This window comes from Anomaloglossus baeobatrachus, chromosome 10 (assembly GCF_048569485.1).
Source record: "Anomaloglossus baeobatrachus isolate aAnoBae1 chromosome 10, aAnoBae1.hap1, whole genome shotgun sequence".
Classification (NCBI taxonomy): domain Eukaryota; kingdom Metazoa; phylum Chordata; class Amphibia; order Anura; family Aromobatidae; genus Anomaloglossus; species Anomaloglossus baeobatrachus.
This window is the reverse complement of record NC_134362.1, coordinates 123,380,369-123,403,784: the sequence shown is the minus strand read 5'-3', so window position 1 is coordinate 123,403,784 and position 23,416 is coordinate 123,380,369. Positions and strand designations below refer to the sequence as shown.

The 23,416-nt window shown below is 37.9% G+C and overlaps 1 pseudogene; it reads left to right on the top strand.

The window, feature by feature from the left end:
* Positions 1–885: 885 nt before the first annotated feature.
* LOC142255446 (U2 spliceosomal RNA) lies at positions 886–1,092 on the top strand (annotated as a pseudogene).
* The last annotated feature ends 22,324 nt before the right edge of the window (positions 1,093–23,416 follow it).

Here is a 23,416-nt window from a genome sequence, read left to right as displayed (position 1 = left end):
TGGAGGTGAAGCAAGGGGAGCCTGCAACTAAAGAGTTGAGAGCGTTATCACATGGTGACTGAGCCTGATTGTAACGGGAGCATAGAGGTGCCGATCCTGTCTTACCTGCGTTGGTGTAGAAGTGGGTGTCCTGTGGTGGAGTCAGCTGTGTGCAGTGGTGGCCGTGGGTTCTTTTATGTGCGACCGTAGTAATAGCTGCGCCCACTTCCTGTATGGGAGTGGAATGCAGTGAGGCTAATGGAACGCACGCCTGCGCATTTGTGTTTAACGTCGCGCATGTGCAGAACGGAGAAAAGGCTGCGCTCACTTCCTAATGAAAGGGAGTGAGACGCAGCTGGGAAGGGAAGGGAAAAGATTAGGGTTTGGGGATGATGAAAGGGCTTTCTACGGGCAAGGATGGCAAAGGGTGGCAGTGACGGAAAGTCAGGCAGCCTGTCCTGTCCTGTCCTGTCCGTCCGTCTTTTTGTATCATGAATTGGAAAGACTGCAAGGGGGAGGGGAGGTGCTTGGAGGAGGAGGAGTTATTCAGATTAATTGCAGTGGGCGGCGGCTGCAAAAAGCATCATTCTTCTTGTTTTTGCTCTGCAAAACAGCCTTTTCAAGGGTTGGCTTGGGTGACAAAATGTCTTCTGTAGGCGTGGGTTTGTCTCCCTCTCCCTAAGATGTGTCCGGTATAGGCCAGGGTGCCACTCAAGGCCGTAACCAATTCGGGTTATAGCTTCTCGGCCTTTTGGCTAAGATCAAGTGTAGTTTCGGAGGACGCTACCTTGGTCGGTACTGGAAGGTGCCTGGGATTGCACGTCTGCCGGCCTTGAGGAAGTGTGTGCGCCTTCTGGTGACACATAGCCCTCTTGTGCCTGGACGGTTCCCAGGCAACGGGAGGCGATCACCTTTGTTATTTTGAAGTCCTACTGATAAACAGAAAAAAAAAAAAATTAAATCTGTTCTTATCAGTTTAATATCTGATACGTCCCCTCTCTGGGGACCATATATTAAATGGATTTTTAGAACAAGGAGATGGAAAAAATCTTGCTCTGTCCACTCCACGCATTGACCTGGTATTGCAGTACCTCCAGGACCGGTGCACCCCTTCTTAACCCAGTTTCCAAAAGCAGAACTCAATTCACCTGATTCAAATGAGCCCCATTAGTGAATTGAAAGAAAGCAAAAACTTTATATGCACCTCAATTTGGCCAATTCACTTTTCTCACTTTCACCCTTTTTTTTATCTTTCACACCTTTTACTTGCTTTATTGATGCAAAAGCTGTGCCAAATAGCAAACTCATCTCCACTCAACTTGACCAACTCTGCTATGTCCCGTGCAGTATCTTATTCTCAGTCTTATCTAGATCATTTGCAATTGAATAGAATAGATCCCTTTTGGACACATTGGATTCAGCTGCTGCAGTGACTGCAGGTGTTAGAAGATGCAGACTTGGCATCAGGTGCTGTCTATCAGATTCCACTCCAATTAAAGCTTCCATTGTTTTTCGGTGTTTTCTTTGAGCAATGATGATGTCTTTAGTGATCTGTTGGCTCCCTCTCCTGGAGGAAGAGTTTGCTTGCTCTTGGACTTTCAAAAAGAGAGGTCATGATAGACATTTAGCTTCTGAGCCCAATTGGGGACAGTCATGGGTGATGAATGTTTTGCAACCTGCTGCGAAGCCTGATACCGCAATATAAGGAACGTCAAATACTAAGAATGGGCGGCCTATGAAAGAATTAGTACTTTCATTAAGCATACTTAAACGGCTAATTGGGAATAGACAAACTGTAAAAAGCCCTCTGAGAAAGCCCCTCTCTAACCTTTGTTAGTAAGCTTTTCTGTAGTCTGCCTGTTGATGTATTTTCCGTTTGAACAGTGCACAACATGAAGTGACGGAACACTGGCTTGTCACAATGTCCCCCGCTGACATCACGATAGCGCTGCTGCCTAGAAAGCCAGCTGCGCAGCAGAAGTTGCTCTTTGGGTGGGATGGTGGGCTAATGTATCTATTCCTGCTTGGTGTGTGTTTGACATGATCTAGAGCAACGAGTTCCAGCGGCTAGCGGTTGATTATTGGCTGTAATGGGGCTTTCTGGCTGGTGCCAGCCTTTCTTCTTAGCACACAGGAACCACAATCCCTACACCATGCTTCGATGGATTCTCTCATCCCAGCCCAGTAAAACTACATATTTCACACAGTTATAAGCAGCCCATGGGCATTCACCTGGATTAAAACCCATAACAGCTCATAGACCAAACAATCAATCTACCACTGGACCAAAGACAGGAAGCTAAATCCACTGCCTGCGGTAACTAACTTAATCCTATAGTCTACTCACACAACAAACCCAAGAGAAAGGAAAAAAACATGGCTTCGATTATCCATCCAATGAAAACGCATAACCATTGTGAGCCATTGGACAATGCAATTGCACACATGGTGACATGGTGCACGGCCCAATGAATCAAGTCTGTACTTCATATTCACGGTTTAAGCCCTTGGGTTCTAATGTGTCCAGAGTACATATCCAGAAAGATTCCCTTTCTTTGTGCTAAGCACAAGTCAACAATACGTTGTAAGCAGATTCTATTACCAGTCCCACACCATTTTGTGACGCATAATCGCACAGTGGCCCAATTAAGATTCCAAGTCATCGAACATGTCCCAGCCATACGCAGAGGAGGCGATAGAATTAGGAAGCTCAAAGAAAGGGAATCTTTCTGGATATATACTCTGGGCACGTTGGAACCCAAGGGCTTAAACCATGAATATGAAGAACCGACTTGATTCATTGGGCCGTGCACATTTTTTCTAACGCCCGGTTCTTTTTCGTGTTCACACTATATATGGTTCCAGTATGTATGGAGTTCCATTCTTCCTTGTTTTTTATTTGTCAATATTAAAACAGTAATCTGAACACATTCGCGCAAAAATGAAATGACCACAATTTTCTCCAAAACTATAACAGATGCAAACTTGTCCTGTGTGGTGGAGATGAGATTCGATAAAGTAAGTGGAAATCCAGTAAAAGTTTCATTTGGCTACTTTGCACTCTCGAGATAATCGTCACCATGTGCCAAAGGCAATATTAAAACAGTAATCTGAACACATTCGCGCAAAAATGAAATGACCACAATTTTCTCCAAAACTATAACAGATGCAAACTTGTCCTGTGTGGTGGAGATGAGATTTGATAAAGTAAGTGGAAATCCAGTAAAAGTTTTATTTGGCTACTTTGCACTCTCGAGATAATCGTCACCATGTGCCAAATGCTATAAAAAAGGAATCTGAACACATTCGCGCAAAAATGAAATGACCACAATTTTCTCCAAAACTATAACAGATGCAAGCTTGTCCTGTGTGGTGGAGATGAGATTTGATAAAGTAAGTGGAAATCCAGTAAAAGTTTTATTTGGCTACTTTGCACTCTCGAGATAATCGTCACCATGTGCCAAATGCTATAAAAAAGGAATCTGAACACATTCGCGCAAAAATGAAATGACCACAATTTTCTCCAAAACTATAACAGATGCAAACTTGTCCTGTGTGGTGGAGATGAGATTTGATAAAGTAAGTGGAAATCCAGTAAAAGTTTCATTTGGCTACTTTGCACTCTCGAGATAATCGTCACCATGTGCCAAATGCAATATTAAAACAGTAATCTGTAATGTAATGTGTAATGTGTTCAGATTCCTTTTTTATTGCATTTGGCACATGGTGACGATTATCTCGAGAGTGCAAAGTAGCCAAATGAAACTTTTACTGGATTTCCACTTACTTTATCAAATCTCATCTCCACCACACAGGAAAAGTTTGCATCTGTTATAGTTTTGGAGAAAATTGTGGTCATTTCATTTTTGCGCGAATGTGTTCAGATTACTGTTTTAATATTGCATTTGGCACATGGTGACGATTATCTCGAGAGTGCAAAGTAGCCAAATGAAACTTTTACTGGATTTCCACTTACTTTATCAAATCTCATCTCCACCCCACAGGACAAGTTTGCATCTGTTATAGTTTTGGAGAAAATTGTGGTCATTTCATTTTTGCGCGAATGTGTTCAGATTCCTTTTTTATTGCATTTGGCACATGGTGACGATTATCTCGAGAGTGCAAAGTAGCCAAATGAAACTTTTACTGGATTTCCACTTACTTTATCAAATCTCATCTCCACCACACAGGACAAGTTTGCATCTGTTATAGTTTTGGAGAAAATTGTGGTCATTTCATTTTTGCGCGAATGTGTTCAGATTCCTTTTTTATTGCATTTGGCACATGGTGACGATTATCTCGAGAGTGCAAAGTAGCCAAATGAAACTTTTACTGGATTTCCACTTACTTTATCAAATCTCATCTCCACCACACAGGACAATTTTGCATCTGTTATAGTTTTGGAGAAAATTGTGGTCATTTCATTTTTGCGCGAATGTGTTCAGATTACTGTTTTAATATTGCATTTGGCACATGGTGACGATTATCTCGAGAGTGCAAAGTAGCCAAATGAAACTTTTACTGGATTTCCACTTACTTTATCAAATCTCATCTCCACCACACAGGACAAGTTTGCATCTGTTATAGTTTTGGAGAAAATTGTGGTCATTTCATTTTTGCGCGAATGTGTTCAGATTCCTTTTTTATTGCATTTGGCACATGGTGACGATTATCTCGAGAGTGCAAAGTAGCCAAATGAAACTTTTACTGGATTTCCACTTACTTTATCAAATCTCATCTCCACCACACAGGACAAGTTTGCATCTGTTATAGTTTTGGAGAAAATTGTGGTCATTTCATTTTTGCGCGAATGTGTTCAGATTCCTTTTTTATTGCATTTGGCACATGGTGACGATTATCTCGAGAGTGCAAAGTAGCCAAATGAAACTTTTACTGGATTTCCACTTACTTTATCAAATCTCATCTCCACCACACAGGACAAGTTTGCATCTGTTATAGTTTTGGAGAAAATTGTGGTCATTTCATTTTTGCGCGAATGTGTTCAGATTCCTGTTTTAATATTGCATTTGGCACATGATGACGATTATCTCGAGAGTGCAAAGTAGCCAAATGAAACTTTTACTGGATTTCCACTTACTTTATCAAATCTCATCTCCACCACACAGGACAAGTTTGCATCTGTTATAGTTTTGGAGAAAATTGTGGTCATTTCATTTTTGCGCGAATGTGTTCAGATTACTGTTTTAATATTGCATTTGGCACATGGTGACGATTATCTCGAGAGTGCAAAGTAGCCAAATGAAACTTTTACTGGATTTCCACTTACTTTATCAAATATCATCTCCACCACACAGGACAAGTTTGCATCTGTTATAGTTTTGGAGAAAATTGTGGTCATTTCATTTTTGCGCGAATGTGTTCAGATTCCTTTTTTATTGCATTTGGCACATGGTGACGATTATCTCGAGAGTGCAAAGTAGCCAAATGAAACTTTTACTGGATTTCCACTTACTTTATCAAATCTCATCTCCACCACACAGGACAAGTTTGCATCTGTTATAGTTTTGGAGAAAATTGTGGTCATTTCATTTTTGCGCGAATGTGTTCAGATTCCTTTTTTATTGCATTTCGCACATGGTGACGATTATCTCGAGAGTGCAAAGTAGCCAAATGAAACTTTTACTGGATTTCCACTTACTTTATCAAATCTCATCTCCACCACACAGGACAAGTTTGCATCTGTTATAGTTTTGGAGAAAATTGTGGTCATTTCATTTTTGCGCGAATGTGTTCAGATTACTGTTTTAATATTGCCTTTGACACATGGTGACGATTATCTCGAGAGTGCAAAGTAGCCAAATGAAACTTTTACTGGATTTCCACTTACTTTATCAAATCTCATCTCCACCACACAGGACAAGTTTGCATCTGTTATAGTTTTGGAGAAAATTGTGGTCATTTCATTTTTGGGCGAATGTGTTCAGATTACTGTTTTAATATTGCATTTGGCACATGGTGACGATTATCTCGAGAGTGCAAAGTAGCCAAATGAAACTTTTACTGGATTTCCACTTACTTTATCAAATCTCATCTCCACCACACAGGACAAGTTTGCATCTGTTATAGTTTTGGAGAAAATTGTGGTCATTTCATTTTTGCGCGAATGTGTTCAGATTCCTTTTTTATTGCATTTGGCACATGGTGACGATTATCTCGAGAGTGCAAAGTAGCCAAATGAAACTTTTACTGGATTTCCACTTACTTTATCAAATCTCATCTCCACCACACAGGACAAGTTTGCATCTGTTATAGTTTTGGAGAAAATTGTGGTCATTTCATTTTTGCGCGAATGTGTTCAGATTCCTGTTTTAATATTGCATTTGGCACATGGTGACGATTATCTCGAGAGTGCAAAGTAGCCAAATGAAACTTTTACTGGATTTCCACTTACTTTATCAAATCTCATCTCCACCACACAGGACAAGTTTGCATCTGTTATAGTTTTGGAGAAAATTGTGGTCATTTCATTTTTGCGCGAATGTGTTCAGATTACTGTTTTAATATTGCATTTGGCACATGGTGACGATTATCTCGAGAGTGCAAAGTAGCCAAATGAAACTTTTACTGGATTTCCACTTACTTTATCAAATCTCATCTCCACCACACAGGACAAGTTTGCATCTGTTATAGTTTTGGAGAAAATTGTGGTCATTTCATTTTTGCGCGAATGTGTTCAGATTCCTTTTTTATTGCATTTGGCACATGGTGACGATTATCTCGAGAGTGCAAAGTAGCCAAATGAAACTTTTACTGGATTTCCACTTACTTTATCAAATCTCATCTCCACCACACAGGACAAGTTTGCATCTGTTATAGTTTTGGAGAAAATTGTGGTCATTTCATTTTTGCGCGAATGTGTTCAGATTCCTTTTTTATTGCATTTGGCACATGGTGACGATTATCTCGAGAGTGCAAAGTAGCCAAATGAAACTTTTACTGGATTTCCACTTACTTTATCAAATCTCATCTCCACCACACAGGACAAGTTTGCATCTGTTATAGTTTTGGAGAAAATTGTGGTCATTTCATTTTTGCGCGAATGTGTTCAGATTACTGTTTTAATATTGCATTTGGCACATGGTGACGATTATCTCGAGAGTGCAAAGTAGCCAAATGAAACTTTTACTGGATTTCCACTTACTTTATCAAATCTCATCTCCACCACACAGGACAAGTTTGCATCTGTTATAGTTTTGGAGAAAATTGTGGTCATTTCATTTTTGCGCGAATGTGTTCAGATTCCTTTTTTATTGCATTTGGCACATGGTGACGATTATCTCGAGAGTGCAAAGTAGCCAAATGAAACTTTTACTGGATTTCCACTTACTTTATCAAATCTCATCTCCACCACACAGGACAAGTTTGCATCTGTTATAGTTTTGGAGAAAATTGTGGTCATTTCATTTTTGCGCGAATGTGTTCAGATTCCTGTTTTAATATTGCATTTGGCACATGGTGACGATTATCTCGAGAGTGCAAAGTAGCCAAATGAAACTTTTACTGGATTTCCACTTACTTTATCAAATCTCATCTCCACCACACAGGACAAGTTTGCATCTGTTATAGTTTTGGAGAAAATTGTGGTCATTTCATTTTTGCGCGAATGTGTTCAGATTCCTTTTTTATTGCATTTGGCACATGGTGACGATTATCTTGAGAGTGCAAAGTAGCGAAATGAAACTTTTACTGGATTTCCACTTACTTTATCAAATCTCATCTCCACCACACAGGACAAGTTTGCATCTGTTATAGTTTTGGAGAAAATTGTGGTCATTTCATTTTTGCGCGAATGTGTTCAGATTCCTTTTTTATTGCATTTGGCACATGGTGACGATTATCTCGAGAGTGCAAAGTAGCCAAATGAAACTTTTACTGGATTTCCACTTACTTTATCAAATCTCATCTCCACCACACAGGACAAGTTTGCATCTGTTATAGTTTTGGAGAAAATTGTGGTCATTTCATTTTTGCGCGAATGTGTTCAGATTACTGTTTTAATATTGCATTTGGCACATGGTGACGATTATCTCGAGAGTGCAAAGTAGCCAAATGAAACTTTTACTGGATTTCCACTTACTTTATCAAATCTCATCTCCACCACACAGGACAAGTTTGCATCTGTTATAGTTTTGGAGAAAATTGTGGTCATTTCATTTTTGCGCGAATGTGTTCAGATTACTGTTTTAATATTGCATTTGGCACATGGTGACGATTATCTCGAGAGTGCAAAGTAGCCAAATGAAACTTTTACTGGATTTCCACTTACTTTATCAAATATCATCTCCACCACACAGGACAAGTTTGCATCTGTTATAGTTTTGGAGAAAATTTTGGTCATTTCATTTTTGCGCGAATGTGTTCAGATTCCTTTTTTATTGCATTTGGCACATGGTGACGATTATCTCGAGAGTGCAAAGTAGCCAAATGAAACTTTTACTGGATTTCCACTTACTTTATCAAATCTCATCTCCACCACACAGGACAAGTTTGCATCTGTTATAGTTTTGGAGAAAATTGTGGTCATTTCATTTTTGCGCGAATGTGTTCAGATTCCTTTTTTATTGCATTTCGCACATGGTGACGATTATCTCGAGAGTGCAAAGTAGCCAAATGAAACTTTTACTGGATTTCCACTTACTTTATCAAATCTCATCTCCACCACACAGGACAAGTTTGCATCTGTTATAGTTTTGGAGAAAATTGTGGTCATTTCATTTTTGCGCGAATGTGTTCAGATTACTGTTTTAATATTGCCTTTGACACATGGTGACGATTATCTCGAGAGTGCAAAGTAGCCAAATGAAACTTTTACTGGATTTCCACTTACTTTATCAAATCTCATCTCCACCACACAGGACAAGTTTGCATCTGTTATAGTTTTGGAGAAAATTGTGGTCATTTCATTTTTGGGCGAATGTGTTCAGATTACTGTTTTAATATTGCATTTGGCACATGGTGACGATTATCTCGAGAGTGCAAAGTAGCCAAATGAAACTTTTACTGGATTTCCACTTACTTTATCAAATCTCATCTCCACCACACAGGACAAGTTTGCATCTGTTATAGTTTTGGAGAAAATTGTGGTCATTTCATTTTTGCGCGAATGTGTTCAGATTCCTTTTTTATTGCATTTGGCACATGGTGACGATTATCTCGAGAGTGCAAAGTAGCCAAATGAAACTTTTACTGGATTTCCACTTACTTTATCAAATCTCATCTCCACCACACAGGACAAGTTTGCATCTGTTATAGTTTTGGAGAAAATTGTGGTCATTTCATTTTTGCGCGAATGTGTTCAGATTCCTGTTTTAATATTGCATTTGGCACATGGTGACGATTATCTCGAGAGTGCAAAGTAGCCAAATGAAACTTTTACTGGATTTCCACTTACTTTATCAAATCTCATCTCCACCACACAGGACAAGTTTGCATCTGTTATAGTTTTGGAGAAAATTGTGGTCATTTCATTTTTGCGCGAATGTGTTCAGATTACTGTTTTAATATTGCATTTGGCACATGGTGACGATTATCTCGAGAGTGCAAAGTAGCCAAATGAAACTTTTACTGGATTTCCACTTACTTTATCAAATCTCATCTCCACCACACAGGACAAGTTTGCATCTGTTATAGTTTTGGAGAAAATTGTGGTCATTTCATTTTTGCGCGAATGTGTTCAGATTCCTTTTTTATTGCATTTGGCACATGGTGACGATTATCTCGAGAGTGCAAAGTAGCCAAATGAAACTTTTACTGGATTTCCACTTACTTTATCAAATCTCATCTCCACCACACAGGACAAGTTTGCATCTGTTATAGTTTTGGAGAAAATTGTGGTCATTTCATTTTTGCGCGAATGTGTTCAGATTCCTTTTTTATTGCATTTGGCACATGGTGACGATTATCTCGAGAGTGCAAAGTAGCCAAATGAAACTTTTACTGGATTTCCACTTACTTTATCAAATCTCATCTCCACCACACAGGACAAGTTTGCATCTGTTATAGTTTTGGAGAAAATTGTGGTCATTTCATTTTTGCGCGAATGTGTTCAGATTACTGTTTTAATATTGCATTTGGCACATGGTGACGATTATCTCGAGAGTGCAAAGTAGCCAAATGAAACTTTTACTGGATTTCCACTTACTTTATCAAATCTCATCTCCACCACACAGGACAAGTTTGCATCTGTTATAGTTTTGGAGAAAATTGTGGTCATTTCATTTTTGCGCGAATGTGTTCAGATTCCTTTTTTATTGCATTTGGCACATGGTGACGATTATCTCGAGAGTGCAAAGTAGCCAAATGAAACTTTTACTGGATTTCCACTTACTTTATCAAATCTCATCTCCACCACACAGGACAAGTTTGCATCTGTTATAGTTTTGGAGAAAATTGTGGTCATTTCATTTTTGCGCGAATGTGTTCAGATTCCTGTTTTAATATTGCATTTGGCACATGGTGACGATTATCTCGAGAGTGCAAAGTAGCCAAATGAAACTTTTACTGGATTTCCACTTACTTTATCAAATCTCATCTCCACCACACAGGACAAGTTTGCATCTGTTATAGTTTTGGAGAAAATTGTGGTCATTTCATTTTTGCGCGAATGTGTTCAGATTCCTTTTTTATTGCATTTGGCACATGGTGACGATTATCTTGAGAGTGCAAAGTAGCGAAATGAAACTTTTACTGGATTTCCACTTACTTTATCAAATCTCATCTCCACCACACAGGACAAGTTTGCATCTGTTATAGTTTTGGAGAAAATTGTGGTCATTTCATTTTTGCGCGAATGTGTTCAGATTCCTTTTTTATTGCATTTGGCACATGGTGACGATTATCTCGAGAGTGCAAAGTAGCCAAATGAAACTTTTACTGGATTTCCACTTACTTTATCAAATCTCATCTCCACCACACAGGACAAGTTTGCATCTGTTATAGTTTTGGAGAAAATTGTGGTCATTTCATTTTTGCGCGAATGTGTTCAGATTACTGTTTTAATATTGCATTTGGCACATGGTGACGATTATCTCGAGAGTGCAAAGTAGCCAAATGAAACTTTTACTGGATTTCCACTTACTTTATCAAATCTCATCTCCACCACACAGGACAAGTTTGCATCTGTTATAGTTTTGGAGAAAATTGTGGTCATTTCATTTTTGCGCGAATGTGTTCAGATTACTGTTTTAATATTGCATTTGGCACATGGTGACGATTATCTCGAGAGTGCAAAGTAGCCAAATGAAACTTTTACTGGATTTCCACTTACTTTATCAAATCTCATCTCCACCACACAGGACAAGTTTGCATCTGTTATAGTTTTGGAGAAAATTGTGGTCATTTCATTTTTGCGCGAATGTGTTCAGATTCCTTTTTTATTGCATTTGGCACATGGTGACGATTATCTCGAGAGTGCAAAGTAGCCAAATGAAACTTTTACTGGATTTCCACTTACTTTATCAAATCTCATCTCCACCACACAGGACAAGTTTGCATCTGTTATAGTTTTGGAGAAAATTGTGGTCATTTCATTTTTGCGCGAATGTGTTCAGATTCCTTTTTTATTGCATTTGGCACATGGTGACGATTATCTCGAGAGTGCAAAGTAGCCAAATGAAACTTTTACTGGATTTCCACTTACTTTATCAAATCTCATCTCCACCACACAGGACAAGTTTGCATCTGTTATAGTTTTGGAGAAAATTGTGGTCATTTCATTTTTGCGCGAATGTGTTCAGATTACTGTTTTAATATTGCATTTGGCACATGGTGACGATTATCTCGAGAGTGCAAAGTAGCCAAATGAAACTTTTACTGGATTTCCACTTACTTTATCAAATCTCATCTCCACCACACAGGACAAGTTTGCATCTGTTATAGTTTTGGAGAAAATTGTGGTCATTTCATTTTTGCGCGAATGTGTTCAGATTCCTTTTTTATTGCATTTGGCACATGGTGACGATTATCTCGAGAGTGCAAAGTAGCGAAATGAAACTTTTACTGGATTTCCACTTACTTTATCAAATCTCATCTCCACCACACAGGACAAGTTTGCATCTGTTATAGTTTTGGAGAAAATTGTGGTCATTTCATTTTTGCGCGAATGTGTTCAGATTCCTTTTTTATTGCATTTGGCACATGGTGACGATTATCTCGAGAGTGCAAAGTAGCCAAATGAAACTTTTACTGGATTTCCACTTACTTTATCAAATCTCATCTCCACCACACAGGACAAGTTTGCATCTGTTATAGTTTTGGAGAAAATTGTGGTCATTTCATTTTTGCGCGAATGTGTTCAGATTACTGTTTTAATATTGCATTTGGCACATGGTGACGATTATCTCGAGAGTGCAAAGTAGCCAAATGAAACTTTTACTGGATTTCCACTTACTTTATCAAATCTCATCTCCACCACACAGGACAAGTTTGCATCTGTTATAGTTTTGGAGAAAATTGTGGTCATTTCATTTTTGCGCGAATGTGTTCAGATTCCTTTTTTATTGCATTTGGCACATGGTGACGATTATCTCGAGAGTGCAAAGTAGCCAAATGAAACTTTTACTGGATTTCCACTTACTTTATCAAATCTCATCTCCACCACACAGGACAAGTTTGCATCTGTTATAGTTTTGGAGAAAATTGTGGTCATTTCATTTTTGCGCGAATGTGTTCAGATTCCTTTTTTATTGCATTTGGCACATGGTGACGATTATCTCGAGAGTGCAAAGTAGCCAAAAGAAACTTTTGCTGGATTTCCACTTACTTTATCAAATCTCATCTCCACCACACAGGACAAGTTTGCATCTGTTATAGTTTTGGAAAAAATTGTGGTCATTTCATTTTTGCGCGAATGTGTTCAGATTACTGTTTTAATATTGCATTTGGCACATGGTGACGATTATCTCGAGAGTGCAAAGTAGCCAAATGAAACTTTTACTGGATTTCCACTTACTTTATCAAATCTCATCTCCACCACACAGGACAAGTTTGCATCTGTTATAGTTTTGGAGAAAATTGTGGTCATTTCATTTTTGCGCGAATGTGTTCAGATTCCTTTTTTATTGCATTTGGCACATAGTGACGATTATCTCGAGAGTGCAAAGTAGCAAATGAAACTTTTACTGGATTTCCACTTACTTTATCAAATCTCATCTCCACCACACAGGACAAGTTTGCATCTGTTATAGTTTTGGAGAAAATTGTGGTCATTTCATTTTTGCGCGAATGTGTTCAGATTCCTGTTTTAATATTGCATTTGGCACATGGTGACGATTATCTCGAGAGTGCAAAGTAGCCAAATGAAACTTTTACTGGATTTCCACTTACTTTATCAAATCTCATCTCCACCACACAGGACAAGTTTGCATCTGTTATAGTTTTGGAGAAAATTGTGGTCATTTCATTTTTGCGCGAATGTGTTCAGATTCCTTTTTTATTGCATTTGGCACATGGTGACGATTATCTCGAGAGTGCAAAGTAGCCAAATGAAACTTTTACTGGATTTCCACTTACTTTATCAAATCTCATCTCCACCACACAGGACAAGTTTGCATCTGTTATAGTTTTGGAGAAAATTGTGGTCATTTCATTTTTGCGCGAATGTGTTCAGATTCCTTTTTTATTGCATTTGGCACATGGTGACGATTATCTCGAGAGTGCAAAGTAGCCAAATGAAACTTTTGCTGGATTTCCACTTACTTTATCAAATCTCATCTCCACCACACAGGACAAGTTTGCATCTGTTATAGTTTTGGAGAAAATTGTGGTCATTTCATTTTTGCGCGAATGTGTTCAGATTCCTTTTTTATTGCATTTGGCACATGGTGACGATTATCTCGAGAGTGCAAAGTAGCCAAATGAAACTTTTACTGGATTTCCACTTACTTTATCAAATCTCATCTCCACCACACAGGACAAGTTTGCATCTGTTATAGTTTTGGAGAAAATTGTGGTCATTTCATTTTTGCGCGAATGTGTTCAGATTACTGTTTTAATATTGCATTTGGCACATGGTGACGATTATCTCGAGAGTGCAAAGTAGCCAAATGAAACTTTTACTGGATTTCCACTTACTTTATCAAATCTCATCTCCACCACACAGGACAAGTTTGCATCTGTTATAGTTTTGGAGAAAATTGTGGTCATTTCATTTTTGCGCGAATGTGTTCAGATTCCTTTTTTGTTGCATTTGGCACATAGTGACGATTATCTCGAGAGTGCAAAGTAGCCAAATGAAACTTTTACTGGATTTCCACTTACTTTATCAAATCTCATCTCCACCACACAGGACAAGTTTGCATCTGTTATAGTTTTGGAGAAAATTGTGGTCATTTCATTTTTGCGCGAATGTGTTCAGATTCCTGTTTTAATATTGCATTTGGCACATGGTGACGATTATCTCGAGAGTGCAAAGTAGCCAAATGAAACTTTTACTGGATTTCCACTTACTTTATCAAATCTCATCTCCACCACACAGGACAAGTTTGCATCTGTTATAGTTTTGGAGAAAATTGTGGTCATTTCATTTTTGCGCGAATGTGTTCAGATTACTGTTTTAATATTGCATTTGGCACATGGTGACGATTATCTCGAGAGTGCAAAGTAGCCAAATGAAACTTTTACTGGATTTCCACTTACTTTATCAAATCTCATCTCCACCACACAGGACAAGTTTGCATCTGTTATAGTTTTGGAGAAAATTGTGGTCATTTCATTTTTGCGCGAATGTGTTCAGATTCCTTTTTTATTGCATTTGGCACATGGTGACGATTATCTCGAGAGTGCAAAGTAGCCAAATGAAACTTTTACTGGATTTCCACTTACTTTATCAAATCTCATCTCAACCACACAGGACAAGTTTGCATCTGTTATAGTTTTGGAGAAAATTGTGGTCATTTCATTTTTGCGCGAATGTGTTCAGATTCCTTTTTTATTGCATTTGGCACATGGTGACGATTATCTCGAGAGTGCAAAGTAGCCAAATGAAACTTTTACTGGATTTCCACTTACTTTATCAAATCTCATCTCCACCACACAGGACAAGTTTGCATCTGTTATAGTTTTGGAGAAAATTGTGGTCATTTCATTTTTGCGCGAATGTGTTCAGATTCCTTTTTTATTGCATTTGGCACATGGTGACGATTATCTCGAGAGTGCAAAGTAGCCAAATGAAACTTTTACTGGATTTCCACTTTATCAAATCTCATCTCCACCACACAGGACAAGTTTGCATCTGTTATAGTTTTGGAGAAAATTGTGGTCATTTCATTTTTGCGCGAATGTGTTCAGATTCCTTTTTTATTGCATTTGGCACATGGTGACGATTATCTCGAGAGTGCAAAGTAGCCAAATGAAACTTTTACTGGATTTCCACTTACTTTATCAAATCTCATCTCCACCACACAGGACAAGTTTGCATCTGTTATAGTTTTGGAGAAAATTGTGGTCATTTCATTTTTGCGCGAATGTGTTCAGATTCCTTTTTTATTGCATTTGGCACATGGTGACGATTATCTCGAGAGTGCAAAGTAGCCAAATGAAACTTTTACTGGATTTCCACTTACTTTATCAAATCTCATCTCCACCACACAGGACAAGTTTGCATCTGTTATAGTTTTGGAGAAAATTGTGGTCATTTCATTTTTGCGCGAATGTGTTCAGATTCCTGTTTTAATATTGCATTTGGCACATGGTGACGATTATCTCGAGAGTGCAAAGTAGCCAAATGAAACTTTTACTGGATTTCCACTTACTTTATCAAATCTCATCTCCACCACACAGGACAAGTTTGCATCTGTTATAGTTTTGGAGAAAATTGTGGTCATTTCATTTTTGCGCGAATGTGTTCAGATTCCTTTTTTATTGCATTTGGCACATGGTGACGATTATCTCGAGAGTGCAAAGTAGCCAAATGAAACTTTTACTGGATTTCCACTTACTTTATCAAATCTCATCTCCACCACACAGGACAAGTTTGCATCTGTTATAGTTTTGGAGAAAATTGTGGTCATTTCATTTTTGCGCGAATGTGTTCAGATTCCTGTTTTAATATTGCATTTGGCACATGGTGACGATTATCTCGAGAGTGCAAAGTAGCCAAATGAAACTTTTACTGGATTTTCACTTACTTTATCAAATCTCATCTCCACCACACAGGACAAGTTTGCATCTGTTATAGTTTTGGAGAAAATTGTGGTCATTTCATTTTTGCGCGAATGTGTTCAGATTACTGTTTTAATATTGCATTTGGCACATGGTGACGATTATCTCGAGAGTGCAAAGTAGCCAAATGAAACTTTTACTGGATTTCCACTTACTTTATCAAATCTCATCTCCACCACACAGGACAAGTTTGCATCTGTTATAGTTTTGGAGAAAATTGTGGTCATTTCATTTTTGCGCGAATGTGTTCAGATTACTGTTTTAATATTGCATTTGGCACATGGTGACGATTATCTCGAGAGTGCAAAGTAGCCAAATGAAACTTTTACTGGATTTCCACTTACTTTATCAAATCTCATCTCCACCACACAGGACAAGTTTGCATCTGTTATAGTTTTGGAGAAAATTGTGGTCATTTCATTTTTGCGCGAATGTGTTCAGATTCCTTTTTTATTGCATTTGGCACATGGTGACGATTATCTCGAGAGTGCAAAGTAGCCAAATGAAACTTTTACTGGATTTCCACTTACTTTATCAAATCTCATCTCCACCACACAGGACAAGTTTGCATCTGTTATAGTTTTGGAGAAAATTGTGGTCATTTCATTTTTGCGCGAATGTGTTCAGATTCCTTTTTTATTGCATTTGGCACATGGTGACGATTATCTCGAGAGTGCAAAGTAGCCAAATGAAACTTTTACTGGATTTCCACTTACTTTATCAAATCTCATCTCCACCACACAGGACAAGTTTGCATCTGTTATAGTTTTGGAGAAAATTGTGGTCATTTCATTTTTGCGCGAATGTGTTCAGATTACTGTTTTAATATTGCATTTGGCACATGGTGACGATTATCTCGAGAGTGCAAAGTAGCCAAATGAAACTTTTACTGGATTTCCACTTACTTTATCAAATCTCATCTCCACCACACAGGACAAGTTTGCATCTGTTATAGTTTTGGAGAAAATTGTGGTCATTTCATTTTTGCGCGAATGTGTTCAGATTCCTTTTTTATTGCATTTGGCACATGGTGACGATTATCTCGAGAGTGCAAAGTAGCCAAATGAAACTTTTACTGGATTTCCACTTACTTTATCAAATCTCATCTCCACCACACAGGACAAGTTTGCATCTGTTATAGTTTTGGAGAAAATTGTGGTCATTTCATTTTTGCGCGAATGTGTTCAGATTCCTGTTTTAATATTGCATTTGGCACATGGTGACGATTATCTCGAGAGTGCAAAGTAGCCAAATGAAACTTTTACTGGATTTCCACTTACTTTATCAAATCTCATCTCCACCACACAGGACAAGTTTGCATCTGTTATAGTTTTGGAGAAAATTGTGGTCATTTCATTTTTGCGCGAATGTGTTCAGATTCCTTTTTTATTGCATTTGGCACATGGTGACGATTATCTCGAGAGTGCAAAGTAGCCAAATGAAACTTTTACTGGATTTCCACTTACTTTATCAAATCTCATCTCCACCACACAGGACAAGTTTGCATCTGTTATAGTTTTGGAGAAAATTGTGGTCATTTCATTTTTGCGCGAATGTGTTCAGATTACTGTTTTAATATTGCATTTGGCACATGGTGACGATTATCTCGAGAGTGCAAAGTAGCCAAATGAAACTTTTACTGGATTTCCACTTACTTTATCAAATCTCATCTCCACCACACAGGACAAGTTTGCATCTGTTATAGTTTTGGAGAAAATTGTGGTCATTTCATTTTTGCGCGAATGTGTTCAGATTCCTTTTTTATTGCATTTGGCACATGGTGACGATTATCTCGAGAGTGCAAAGTAGCCAAATGAAACTTTTACTGGATTTCCACTTACTTTATCAAATCTCATCTCCACCACACAGGACAAGTTTGCATCTGTTATAGTTTTGGAGAAAATTGTGGTCATTTCATTTTTGCGCGAATGTGTTCAGATTCCTTTTTTATTGCATTTGGCACATGGTGACGATTATCTCGAGAGTGCAAAGTAGCCATATGAAACTTTTACTGGATTTCCACTTACTTTATCAAATCTCATCTCCACCACACAGGACAAGTTTGCATCTGTTATAGTTTTGGAGAAAATTGTGGTCATTTCATTTTTGCGCGAATGTGTTCAGATTCCTTTTTTATTGCATTTGGCACATGGTGACGATTATCTCGAGAGTGCAAAGTAGCGAAATGAAACTTTTACTGGATTTCCACTTACTTTATCAAATCTCATCTCCACCACATAGGACAAGTTTGCATCTGTTATAGTTTTGGAGAAAATTGTGGTCATTTCATTTTTGCGCGAATGTGTTCAGATTACTGTTTTAATATTGCATTTGGCACATGGTGACGATTATCTCGAGAGTGCAAAGTAGCCAAATGAAACTTTTACTGGATTTCCACTTACTTTATCAAATCTCATCTCCACCACACAGGACAAGTTTGCATCTGTTATAGTTTTGGAGAAAATTGTGGTCATTTCATTTTTGCGCAAATGTGTTCAGATTCCTGTTTTAATATTGCATTTGGCACATGGTGACGATTATCTCGAGAGTGCAAAGTAGCCAAATGAAACTTTTACTGGATTTCCACTTACTTTATCAAATCTCATCTCCACCACACAGGACAAGTTTGCATCTGTTATAGTTTTGGAGAAAATTGTGGTCATTTCATTTTTGCGCGAATGTGTTCAGATTACTGTTTTAATATTGCATTTGGCACATGGTGACGATTATCTCGAGAGTGCAAAGTAGCCAAATGAAACTTTTACTGGATTTCCACTTACTTTATCAAATATCATCTCCACCACACAGGACAAGTTTGCATCTGTTATAGTTTTGGAGAAAATTGTGGTCATTTCATTTTTGCGCGAATGTGTTCAGATTCCTTTTTTATTGCATTTGGCACATGGTGACGATTATCTCGAGAGTGCAAAGTAGCCAAATGAAACTTTTACTGGATTTCCACTTACTTTATCAAATCTCATCTCCACCACACAGGACAAGTTTGCATCTGTTATAGTTTTGGAGAAAATTGTGGTCATTTCATTTTTGCGCGAATGTGTTCAGATTCCTTTTTTATTGCATTTCGCACATGGTGACGATTATCTCGAGAGTGCAAAGTAGCCAAATGAAACTTTTACTGGATTTCCACTTACTTTATCAAATCTCATCTCCACCACACAGGACAAGTTTGCATCTGTTATAGTTTTGGAGAAAATTGTGGTCATTTCATTTTTGCGCGAATGTGTTCAGATTACTGTTTTAATATTGCCTTTGACACATGGTGACGATTATCTCGAGAGTGCAAAGTAGCCAAATGAAACTTTTACTGGATTTCCACTTACTTTATCAAATCTCATCTCCACCACACAGGACAAGTTTGCATCTGTTATAGTTTTGGAGAAAATTGTGGTCATTTCATTTTTGCGCGAATGTGTTCAGATTACTGTTTTAATATTGCATTTGGCACATGGTGACGATTATCTCGAGAGTGCAAAGTAGCCAAATGAAACTTTTACTGGATTTCCACTTACTTTATCAAATCTCATCTCCACCACACAGGACAAGTTTGCATCTGTTATAGTTTTGGAGAAAATTGTGGTCATTTCATTTTTGCGCGAATGTGTTCAGATTCCTTTTTTATTGCATTTGGCACATGGTGACGATTATCTCGAGAGTGCAAAGTAGCCAAATGAAACTTTTACTGGATTTCCACTTACTTTATCAAATCTCATCTCCACCACACAGGACAAGTTTGCATCTGTTATAGTTTTGGAGAAAATTGTGGTCATTTCATTTTTGCGCGAATGTGTTCAGATTCCTGTTTTAATATTGCATTTGGCACATGGTGACGATTATCTCGAGAGTGCAAAGTAGCCAAATGAAACTTTTACTGGATTTCCACTTACTTTATCAAATCTCATCTCCACCACACAGGACAAGTTTGCATCTGTTATAGTTTTGGAGAAAATTGTGGTCATTTCATTTTTGCGCGAATGTGTTCAGATTCCTTTTTTATTGCATTTGGCACATGGTGACGATTATCTCGAGAGTGCAAAGTAGCCAAATGAAACTTTTACTGGATTTCCACTTACTTTATCAAATCTCATCTCCACCACACAGGACAAGTTTGCATCTGTTATAGTTTTGGAGAAAATTGTGGTCATTTCATTTTTGCGCGAATGTGTTCAGATTCCTTTTTTATTGCATTTGGCACATGGTGACGATTATCTCGAGAGTGCAAAGTAGCCAAATGAAACTTTTACTGGATTTCCACTTACTTTATCAAATCTCATCTCCACCACACAGGACAAGTTTGCATCTGTTATAGTTTTGGAGAAAATTGTGGTCATTTCATTTTTGCGCGAATGTGTTCAGATTACTGTTTTAATATTGCATTTGGCACATGGTGACGATTATCTCGAGAGTGCAAAGTAGCCAAATGAAACTTTTACTGGATTTCCACTTACTTTATCAAATCTCATCTCCACCACACAGGACAAGTTTGCATCTGTTATAGTTTTGGAGAAAATTGTGGTCATTTCATTTTTGCGCGAATGTGTTCAGATTCCTTTTTTATTGCATTTGGCACATGGTGACGATTATCTCGAGAGTGCAAAGTAGCCAAATGAAACTTTTACTGGATTTCCACTTACTTTATCAAATCTCATCTCCACCACACAGGACAAGTTTGCATCTGTTATAGTTTTGGAGAAAATTGTGGTCATTTCATTTTTGCGCGAATGTGTTCAGATTCCTGTTTTAATATTGCATTTGGCACATGGTGACGATTATCTCGAGAGTGCAAAGTAGCCAAATGAAACTTTTACTGGATTTCCACTTACTTTATCAAATCTCATCTCCACCACACAGGACAAGTTTGCATCTGTTATAGTTTTGGAGAAAATTGTGGTCATTTCATTTTTGCGCGAATGTGTTCAGATTCCTTTTTTATTGCATTTGGCACATGGTGACGATTATCTTGAGAGTGCAAAGTAGCGAAATGAAACTTTTACTGGATTTCCACTTACTTTATCAAATCTCAGCTCCACCACACAGGACAAGTTTGCATCTGTTATAGTTTTGGAGAAAATTGTGGTCATTTCATTTTTGCGCGAATGTGTTCAGATTCCTTTTTTATTGCATTTGGCACATGGTGACGATTATCTCGAGAGTGCAAAGTAGCCAAATGAAACTTTTACTGGATTTCCACTTACTTTATCAAATCTCATCTCCACCACACAGGACAAGTTTGCATCTGTTATAGTTTTGGAGAAAATTGTGGTCATTTCATTTTTGCGCGAATGTGTTCAGATTACTGTTTTAATATTGCATTTGGCACATGGTGACGATTATCTCGAGAGTGCAAAGTAGCCAAATGAAACTTTTACTGGATTTCCACTTACTTTATCAAATCTCATCTCCACCACACAGGACAAGTTTGCATCTGTTATAGTTTTGGAGAAAATTGTGGTCATTTCATTTTTGCGCGAATGTGTTCAGATTACTGTTTTAATATTGCATTTGGCACATGGTGACGATTATCTCGAGAGTGCAAAGTAGCCAAATGAAACTTTTACTGGATTTCCACTTACTTTATCAAATCTCATCTCCACCACACAGGACAAGTTTGCATCTGTTATAGTTTTGGAGAAAATTGTGGTCATTTCATTTTTGCGCGAATGTGTTCAGATTCCTTTTTTATTGCATTTGGCACATGGTGACGATTATCTCGAGAGTGCAAAGTAGCCAAATGAAACTTTTACTGGATTTCCACTTACTTTATCAAATCTCATCTCCACCACACAGGACAAGTTTGCATCTGTTATAGTTTTGGAGAAAATTGTGGTCATTTCATTTTTGCGCGAATGTGTTCAGATTCCTTTTTTATTGCATTTGGCACATGGTGACGATTATCTCGAGAGTGCAAAGTAGCCAAATGAAACTTTTACTGGATTTCCACTTACTTTATCAAATCTCATCTCCACCACACAGGACAAGTTTGCATCTGTTATAGTTTTGGAGAAAATTGTGGTCATTTCATTTTTGCGCGAATGTGTTCAGATTACTGTTTTAATATTGCATTTGGCACATGGTGACGATTATCTCGAGAGTGCAAAGTAGCCAAATGAAACTTTTACTGGATTTCCACTTACTTTATCAAATCTCATCTCCACCACACAGGACAAGTTTGCATCTGTTATAGTTTTGGAGAAAATTGTGGTCATTTCATTTTTGCGCGAATGTGTTCAGATTCCTTTTTTATTGCATTTGGCACATGGTGACGATTATCTCGAGAGTGCAAAGTAGCCAAATGAAACTTTTACTGGATTTCCACTTACTTTATCAAATCTCATCTCCACCACACAGGACAAGTTTGCATCTGTTATAGTTTTGGAGAAAATTGTGGTCATTTCATTTTTGCGCGAATGTGTTCAGATTCCTGTTTTAATATTGCATTTGGCACATGGTGACGATTATCTCGAGAGTGCAAAGTAGCCAAATGAAACTTTTACTGGATTTCCACTTACTTTATCAAATCTCATCTCCACCACACAGGACAAGTTTGCATCTGTTATAGTTTTGGAGAAAATTGTGGTCATTTCATTTTTGCGCGAATGTGTTCAGATTCCTTTTTTATTGCATTTGGCACATGGTGACGATTATCTCGAGAGTGCAAAGTAGCGAAATGAAACTTTTACTGGATTTCCACTTACTTTATCAAATCTCATCTCCACCACACAGGACAAGTTTGCATCTGTTATAGTTTTGGAGAAAATTGTGGTCATTTCATTTTTGCGCGAATGTGTTCAGATTCCTTTTTTATTGCATTTGGCACATGGTGACGATTATCTCGAGAGTGCAAAGTAGCCAAATGAAACTTTTACTGGATTTCCACTTACTTTATCAAATCTCATCTCCACCACACAGGACAAGTTTGCATCTGTTATAGTTTTGGAGAAAATTGTGGTCATTTCATTTTTGCGCGAATGTGTTCAGATTACTGTTTTAATATTGCATTTGGCACATGGTGACGATTATCTCGAGAGTGCAAAGTAGCCAAATGAAACTTTTACTGGATTTCCACTTACTTTATCAAATCTCATCTCCACCACACAGGACAAGTTTGCATCTGTTATAGTTTTGGAGAAAATTGTGGTCATTTCATTTTTGCGCGAATGTGTTCAGATTCCTTTTTTATTGCATTTGGCACATGGTGACGATTATCTCGAGAGTGCAAAGTAGCCAAATGAAACTTTTA